Here is a 10,018-nt window from a genome sequence, read left to right on the forward strand (position 1 = left end):
GCCAAGATGGATGCCTCAACCGAAAGCATGGCAGAACAGCTCTGGTTTAAGCATGGGGGATAGAATTACACTCTGTGGAATTCCACAGGATAGGTCCCACACCGATGATAACTAGTATCCAATAGCAACCCTTCCAGTCCAACCTGTGAGGAATTATTTGAACCAGTATATATACACCATTACATCAGTATATCAACTGCCATTTTTTTAACACTCTCAAAAATAAAACCCTCGTGATGAGGGAGGGAATTACCACTGTCGGGACTGGGACATGGTTGGGACTGTCAGGGTGGGACCAGAAACATCAAGCCTTTTCCACTGACATGGTAGCCTTCCCAACTTTGCTGAGATTATTCTCAAAATATTGCAGCAAAACATGCTTGGAAAGATCTCAGAAAAGGCGGAGAAAACCTCCCCATAGCATCCAAGTCAGGATAAACAAGTTGTAAGTGACCAAATTCACATTTTTTTTGATGCTGCTCTTCCTTCAAGGAACTCTTCCCACTCTCCTTTTTGCCCTCACAGCAATGCTATGAGGTATGTTAGGCTGAATACTAGAGATGCGCCCAAACTAGCCTGTGAGTTTTATGGTTCAGTAGATATTTGAACCCAGACTTTAGCCCAACTTTGACACCCTATTAACCACATGAAAATGGCTTCCTAATGATGGGAGGAGGAACTTTGGAGGTCAAGTGTCAGGCTAATGTTTTCAACCCAAATCAACTTGTTAATTCAACTGCCTTTGGATATGCACATGTTGGCTAGGCACAATTCTTTTTTTAATGCATTCTGGTTTAATTAGCTTGCTTTTTTCTATTAAGAAAATGTACAGTAACACTGGTAAAAATTAATGGGGAGACACACAGAGGAGTGTGGACAGAAAACATAATGGATTACATTTTAAAATTTATTTTGTGTCAACTAAATGATATTAATACTGAGTTTTTTCCCCCTTGGATATGAAATAATTGCAAGTCACATGCAGGCTGAGAGCAGCCCTCCAAAAAAGGGGGGGGGGAAGAGAAGAAAACAAAAGAAACCCCAACAAAAATGAAGAGTTCCAAAAAGATTTTGAGATTCCCCCCCCCTTTTACTGTTTGTCTTTCCTTCATAAGACCTATTCTGTGGTCAACTGGCTTCATTATCTTTGTCCGGAAACATCTGTAACTGTGGTTAAGCACAATTCTACAGGGACCCAGAATGTAATCCAACTTCACTTTCTGAGGATATCCAAGGTAAGTTGCCCTACTATCTGGACACGTGGCTGTCATTCCCAACTCAAGGTGACAGCCCCCTCCCCCATTGCTCTAGAGAATCCAAGGTTTCTTCATCTTTTTAAATTTAATGTAGTCCCCACATCTCCCTTTCCTTGTGTCCTCTCAAGATATGAGCAATAAAGATGTCCACCTGTTGGAATGCTGGAGCAAGGCATGGGGTCCCAAACCCATTTTATTTTGAAGCAATAGGGAATCCTTCTCTGTTGATTTTGCAGGCTACTTCCACAGCCTGAGGCTCAGTACAAGCATCTCTCCTTGCTCTGTGCGCAGGGAGTGAAGACAGCAGTGAGTAAACAGCTGCTGAATTCTCCTTTCCTTTTAAAAGAATTCTTGGAATATGCCTATGAAGTGGCAGGTTGAATTATGAACCTGAAATCAGAGACAGGAATAAAAAAGAATCTCCTAATCACAACTGAGAGCCCAACTTCCCAAAGTAATGACGATACTATAGCATATCTTTTCCTTTAGATTGCCCTTTACCCTTTTGACTTGGTTTAAAGCGGACATGTCAAACATGTGGCCCAGGGGCTGGAACCAGCCTATCCAAGACTCTTATCCAGCCTGTGAGCAGCTGGGGGAAAACCAGACTGAATGTGGACTGGAAGGGCATGCTGAGGCCCCTCTCTTCCCCAAAAGTGGCCCTTTCCATGGTCTCCCCCCAGATCTCCAGGAATTGCTCAACCCAGAGTTGACAACCATAAGGGACAAGGAGGGCTGGTTTGGCCCTGAGCACTGTACAGCCAGTTTCCTTGGGGCCTGCCTACTGCCTTTGGCTGAGGCACTGGGCAGGGATGTGTTATCTACCACCACCGCCTCCTCCTCCTGCCAGCGTGCGCTGGACTCCTGCCTCGGCTGCTGGAAATATGGCTGGCTGTTCATGCGCAGGAGGCTGAATCTCTTTGGCTCCACCTCCCTGAGCCCAGCAGAGTAGCTTCCCACTTGAAGGCAGCCCAGGGAAGGTGCCTGCGGGCACAGACACCTGTGCAAAGCTGCTGGCCAGTTTGCCAAATGTACCTGCTTATGTAAGCATGTGAATGGAGCAACTGGCTGTGCCACCCTCCCTCAGCAGCACAATGAGGATAAGATAAGAGGTGAAACTGAAACACACGCACCCTCCCTGCATGCAAGTGCTGCCTTATGTAACAGTCTGAATGGGGGGTGGGGGCAAAGGTCAGGGATGGGAGCAGGCATTCAGAAAAGCTTGCTGGGTTTGCACACAGCAGAGGCAGGCATTGGATGAGTGTCTGGGTGCTTGCACATGGGGAGTAATATTTTGGGTGGTTGGATAAGGCCATGGAGCTGGTAGGAAATAACAGGCAATTAAAGTGGAGCTGGCATCCTCTTGTGGTTCAAGCTTGTTGCTGAATTTGTGACTTTGACAGAGGGAGGTGTGGGGTTATGTGGCTGCCTCACCCCCATCCCCTCCCCAAAGCCTGTTGACTGCAGCAGTTTCTTTAAGGCAGGGCTTGTTGGTCCCCCCTGGTTGATGCCACTTGACCACCTGTCCTTGGCTGCCGCACCTGCAGCAACGGCATGGAGCCCTTCATGCTCCAGCTCAGGGGTCATTTCGTAGAAAAAGAGCTAGGGGAACTCATTAGCATACCTCATTAGCATATGCCACACCCCCTGACATCAGGAGCCCGGCGGTGGACCTGCAAAGCCAGCGGGAGTGCGAGGAAGCCCCACGAAGGCCCTCCCTGGCCCCAGGCAGACAGGGGTGGGGAGAGTCAGGGAGGAAGCAACTTACCCTCCCTCTTCTCCTGCCTCCTCCTGGCTGAATGAGGGCTGGAAGTGGGGTGGCCGGAAGCAGGGGGTGGGGCTTCGTCATGTGCCCCGCCCCCTGCACCTCACCCGGGGGAACTGTGTTCCCCCGCGTTTCCCCCCGAAGTGACCTCTGCTCCAGCTCATCAAAAGCTTCTGAAATGTGTTAAGTCTTTAAAGAGCCATGAGAGTCTCTGGCTGTTGCACCTTGATTGTCAGGCAAGAGCTCTCTGCGCTGCGCAAAACGTCTTGTGAATATCGAGGGATGTGGGTCACAGTAGTGGTGAAATATCTCCAGTACCTGGCATTACATTTTATGGCACACATGGCCTGGCCTGAAGAAGTGACATTTATATCAGATCCAGCCCACATAACAAATGAGTTCAACACCTTCGCTAAAGAGCTGGTAGTTTTTCATGGGTATAAATAGTGATTTTGAAGAAAATGCCTTCCCACTAGAAAGGAATCAGCTTTTATACAGTAAGCTTTAAAAATCCTTTCATTATTTTCTAATACAGACCAATAGATCCTATGAGGATTGATCTATAATAATATCAGTAGATCCATGTTTGTAGTCTCAGGACATATTCCCCCCAAAATTAATTTCCACAGGGTCTGATTTATATACAGTGGTCCCTAATTTATTCCCTTATTTGTTACACCACTCTGGATTTAGGATGAAAGATTTCTGAGAGCATGTCCATATGCCAGACGTAAATCGGTTTAACTGTCAGTTCGTCTTCTCAGAGAATCCTGGAAATTGTAGTTCTGTGAGGAGAACTATGGATTTGTAATTCATAGCACCTTCTCCAAACTGTAACTCCTAAGTGAAAGCCATCCCAAAAGACACCACATACTAAAAGCTTGATTAAAAGCTTTTTCAAAAAAATTACTTTGATTAAAAGTTTGATTGTTAGTTATTAACTAATAGTTAATCTGTGTGCATAGTGCAGGTTACCCAATCTACTGGGCTGCCATAGGAATATACCCACAAAGAGAGAGGAAGAGAAAGTAAAGCAACCAAGCAAAAACCTCGAAAGGAAGTTTAGAAAACTAGTAAAGGGCCAAAAGTTAAAAACATCAGTAGGTATAGATAGGGCTGCCAGGTGCCCTGGGGTGGGTGGGTGTTTGCCCACTCAAAGTGTTACGTGCGGATGACCGGACACGAGTCAAGCAGGAGATCCACACGGAGGTTCAAACAAGTTTGGCTTTATTGTAGCGTGGTTTGCAAAGCACGGAGAAACGGCAGAGGGAAGTCCTCTGTCCCTCTCTGAAAGCTGTGTCGCAGCACAGGCACTTATATACCCTCTCTGGCTGGGATTACCAGTTGGCAATCCCCCTCACATTCTCCACCTATTTCCCGTCTCCCTCCTCCCTTACCCAAAGACCACGTGCACAGCCCAAAAGGGTATTTCCAAAATGTTGAGGTCAGGTCTGGTTTTGGTCCTTAGTCATCAGTTTTATCATGAGGTATCTGTCCCGTTTTGGTTCCCCATTTTTCTGACAAATGACCTTTGGGTCACCCCATCCAGATTGTCTGGAGTCAGGCCTTTCGACCTAGGGACCTTCCAGGCAGACATTCCAAGCATCAACAGTCTAACAAGGGTATTTTCTGAACAACAGTTAACAATGGGGAATTTCAGACAGGTGCTTTCTCCCGGTAGGGAACCGATTCTCAACCGGGTGCTGGTCTGTCATTTCAGACAGAACCCGGTTGAGAATCGGTTCCCTTGCGGGAGAAAGCACCTGTCTGAAATTCCCCACTTCCGAGGAGGCTCCCGTTCCCTCTCCCGGTTCCGATACGCTTCTTTCCCGCCTTTTTTCAGCCGCGCGGGCTTTTTTTTTTTTGAACGTTCGGCTTATATCGATATATCGATATAACGCTATACCGATCCCATTGGAATACATTGGAATACTGGTATATCGATATATCGCTATAAGACGGACTTTAAAAAAAAAAAACCGTGGGGAAACAAAGCGGTGCGTGTGTGAAACGCCGAACCGCTTCTGAATCGGCTCCTTTCCGGTAGGGGCAAGCCGTGTGTGAAACGGCAGCCCTCTACCGGTTCATCTGCAAACGGAAGACTCCCGGCTTGAAACCGGGAGAAGACGGGTAATGTGAAATTCCCCCAGGTTTTACCTCAGGCAGATGCTAGGACAAAGCAGAAGTCCCAAATGTTACATGTCTAGTGAAGTGTGGCCACTAGAAATATCCCTAGCTTTTATTAACTGCATAATTATGTAGAGAAGAAAAGCACTGCAAAGGGTGATCAATGCTTGGCTTGATATATGCAATTAACTCTTCTTGACTTGCTTCTATTATTCTAGCTGACTATGCAGAAAACAATTTTAGTTGGTTCCATGTTTCAGGCAGGATGAAAGCAGCTGACCCCAGTGTCTGGAGTCCGGCTGTTTCCGTGAACTGGGGACTCTCCAAACCGCAAAATGTCAGGGCTAAAAGGCCAGGTTCCTCTATGGAATAACCCCTCCCTCAGCACCCATCACAAGTGCTGACAGGCATTTTTCCCGTCTTGCTTGCAAAAGCCTTTTGCATCCCTTTTGCCTAAATTGCAGGGGCTTATTATGCCTTATCATAAGGTCATTTTTTTTAACCTTCCTACCTGAGACAATTCAGTGTTTATCTCAGGGTTCTGAACAGGACCTTCATCTTCCCCTTTCAAAAGGGCCTCCGACCCACCAGCCTGGATCCAGCCAGCAAGGGGAACCCTGTCCCCAAAGTGCCCAGATTGGGCTGATGTGCTCAATGTGATGATGTTGTTGTACGGAGTTTCTGTCTTACAATGTCACCCGGAGGTGACATCACCACGCTGGGCACATTGCCGGTGGACACTCTAGCATTCGGCCTGAAAACTCTATGGTATCATAGAGTTTTCAAGCCAAATGCTAGAGCGTCCACTGGCAACATGCCTAGTGTGATGACGTCACCTTTGGGTGATGTCATTGTGGCACGCACGCTACGTGCATGTGCAAATGTCCTGGAGCGGGACCTACTCCCCCCTGCTGGAACCGGTAAGCGACCTGGCAACCCCAGGTATAGACAAAAGTACATATGTTTATTTCAAAAACATATTAAAACCTTGTAGGGGCCCAAATAAAGCCTCATAAAGTAATCAACGTGACAAATGCAGGAAAAAACCCATATATGACCTGACGCATTTTGCCCCACATGAACTTTCTTCAGAGGTCAGGTAGTACAGAATACAACATGCAACAAAGCCCCTGTTACATTTGTAGGCCAGTAAATAATTGGTTTAGGACCAAAAATGAAATGTTCCAATCTGGATTTGAATGACACAAAAAATTTGTTTGTGGGGCCACAAATGTATCTGGCCTTGTGTCAAAAGCAATTACATATATTGGAGATAGTAATATTGCCAATATGAACCTTCCAGTTTAGGTCCTAAGAGTACAAGTAAAATCGACTTAGGGCCAATGATGTTACAGTGTCTGGGGAGGGCAGGTTTGGTAAGGGGAGGCAAGCCACTGAGAGAGGCGAAGGAGAGGGAACAGTCTGCTGGAGAGAGCAGAGGGAACAAAAGGGGGGGGGGGAATATCCCCTCCCTGCAAGTTTCTTGCAGGTCCCTACTTGTAAAACAATAAAGTCAGGAGGGCAGGATTCTACTAGCCAAGCATGTGTGTTTGGAAGATATCCTCTATCATTAGATGCAAAATAGGTGCACACTGTGATCAGAGGCATGATGAGCTATTTTAAATTTTGTTTTAAATGCTTGTAGCAAATTTGAAATATGTGAAATAAAAATAGTTGTGTATTGAAATGCAACAAAGAAACAAATGTTTTCCATTGTATTACTTGAGAAAAAGTACAGTTTATATACAATTTTATAATATTGGGTGGAATTCTTCTGCTGGCAGAAGGGCCCTTCCAGAGCCTCCATTGCATCGTGGTTAGAGCAGCAATCCCCATCATGTTGCCCACGGGCCCCATGGTGCTGCCAATGTATTTCCCCTTTGCTTCTTTTTTAGAATTATTTTTAAAAATTATTTCAATTTACAACACAAAATCATTTGCTTCTTCACCAAAGCATCTCTTCCTCATATCAAAGAGCCAGTTCTGCACTTCCTTGGAGCAGAACACAGAAACCACAGATATCATAGTAGGAGGACATTTGGCTTGCAACTTCCCAACCATTTGTTATGGGCCCCAGTAATGCATGGTCACCATTTTCTGTTTGAGCCTGGCCTTCAATGGCAGTCATTTTATGGTGGTGCCTGTTCCCTGTTTTCAAAATTCTAAAAGTGCCCACAGGCTCAATAAGATTGAAAATCTCTGGATTAGAGGACTGTTCTAGGTTTGGGACAACTGGGATTGATTCCCCACTTTGCCATGGATGCCTGCTGGATGACCTTGGGCCCATCACAGTCTCTCAGGGTGATTTCTCACAAGAGCTGACTCGCAGCACAGCGCCGTTTGCCTCGACACAAACGTGTCAATTTCACACCCGAAGCTCCGGGGCTGCATTTGACTCGGGGCTTCGCCAGATTTCCTCCGCAGTTTCATGATCCTCAAAAACCAGGATCACGAAACTGCGGAGGAAATTGGGCGAAGCCCCAAGTCAAAATGCAGCCCCGGAGCTTCAGGTGTGAAATTGACACGTTTGTGTCGAGGCAAACGGCGCTGTGCTGCAAGGCAGCTCTAGTGAGAAATCACCCTGAGTCTCATTTACTTCACAAGGTCGTCGTTGTAAGAAAAGGTGGAGAAGGAAAGATCCGGGAGAAAAGCAGGATATAAATAAAAATGCATAGAAATAAGCATAAAAGCAGTTTACCTGATAGAGAAAAGGAATTTTGCCTCCCACGTTCTCATTGCAGACCCACTCTGTGCCTGACTCAGTTCTTTTCTGGAGACTCCCCTGAATCCCAGGGGTAGGATTTGCGGGGTGTAGGAGGCTGCAGTGGGAAGCAGGAGGCAGGAAACTCCTGTTCTACAAGTATACCTCTACTTGTAGTTCTTGGGACCATCTCCTTGATATTTATTTGTATTCAGATCATTTATAATTTGTCTTAATCCTCTGAAAAATTGTGTATAACCATAATTTCCCCCATCCTAGATGTGATTGTGACTGTTAATTTATTCCTTACAATCACATTCCACACTTTTCTCAGTCAATGGCTTCTTTTTATGCTAATAATAAATTGCCAGTAAGTATGCAAGGACTTCCAGTGAAAAACAATACCAGTCATTCACTTAACACTGGAGAGAAAAATCGCCAGCAAATCGTCTGTATTTCTTAGTTGCACAACTTCTTAGAACTTTTAATAACATTACCAGAAGAATAAACATAAGAGCATCACCTGTAATTTCTTTAACAACTTTTAAAGAAGGGTCCCCATGCATGCAGATAAACTTTTATGCATGTGAAGACACAATGTGCATTAGTTGGAACATGGCCTGCCACTGCGGTTCCCCCACACATATGTGCATGTTCAGTTTATCTAGGCTGAACTGCAAAGGATTGTGATCTATATGAACTGGGCAACTGTAGATTAACAATATCAACATCAAGCTGGCACAGAAATATATTTTTTCTTTATTCTTGTTGGAATATAGTACCACTAAAACAGCACCTTATATCCATCATCATAACATTACATTACAAAGCAAGGTCCCATCACACATATGTCTCCACTGTTCTGTACCTGTCTCGTTTAATACATCATGTTCCCATTGCAGGCAATATTTGTCATCCCTGAAAACTATTGGCATCAAAATGTAATGCATTTTTGAAAGCAATCCCTTTTGTATATTTATATTCAACAAGAGTTGCTGCTCAAACGAGTCAGATTTCTAATTTCTCTGCTTTTTGCAACCAGATTTCTTATCTGCAGATAATGAAGCAACCTTGGCAAGTGCTCCTGCATTTCATTTCTTATTTCATTATACGTCAAAAGCAAATGTTTAGGTTTTCTAGATATGAAATAAGCATAATTGCAAGGTTTGGATCATACAGTCCTGCTGTGTAGATGAGAACCACAGTCTTCTAAAGTTTTGGCCTGCACACATCTTCTCTCTACAGTATTGCATCTCAAGCATTACATTTTCTCTATCTCTTCACTGCTATAAGTCCCAAGAGGACAATAATGTCTTTTGCAGGCTCCAGCTGTCCATGTTAGCTCAATGCAAACTCCTTTGTAATGCACTTCAAATACGAGAATACCCAACCTATGACTACAATGCTGTCCATAAGGATTGAGTGTTTCCAGATGTTAAGGCACAGTGTGATGCACACTTTTTGAGGCACATTTTGGGCCTTCTGACAGTGGTTTCTTGCCAGAGTTTTGTCCACTGTACTGTGAACGTGAAGGAAAGGAGCTTCCTTTTCCCCAAAGGTGCTGTCCTCAAGTAGATGCATTTCGAATGGCTAATTATTTTTTGGGGAAGGGGTCCCATGCCAGTCTCCAGAAGGTGCAACTAAAAATCCTCAGTCAATAGAAGGTTTCCTGCCCGGCAGTTTTCTGTATTTGTTGTGAGGAAGTGGCTGCTTAACCATTGTGCCCCGAGTAAGCCTTCAATTTTCTCTGCTGCTTTATTTACAACAGCACAGCACAAGAGAAAGATCCCATGGGAAGTATGCCATATGTTCCTATCCAAAATGTACCCTCCCCAGATGTAGCTGCATATCGAGAGAGAGCTCTGCTGTCAGAACAGAATGTGAATATTTATTAGCACCTTTAGACCTTTTCTCTAAATAACTTCATGGCTGCCTATTGCCATTCAAAAGTGCTATAAAGCAAATATGAATTTCACAAAGTACAGCCTAGTTTTAGCAGCTAAAGCCCATTTTCACAAGAAATACTTGTTGTTTTTAACATTTTCCTTAGTGTGCTGCATGACACATAACACTGATCCACCTTATGCAAGTTTAAATACTGACAATACAGTATTATTGTCCCATTCCAGAGTTGGCTTAAAAGACTTACTGACCTGTTGCCTTGAGTTC

Source organism: Gekko japonicus, unplaced genomic scaffold (genome assembly GCF_001447785.1).
Source record: "Gekko japonicus isolate JY-2015 unplaced genomic scaffold, Gekko_japonicus_V1.1 scaffold591, whole genome shotgun sequence".
NCBI lineage: Eukaryota > Metazoa > Chordata > Lepidosauria > Squamata > Gekkonidae > Gekko > Gekko japonicus.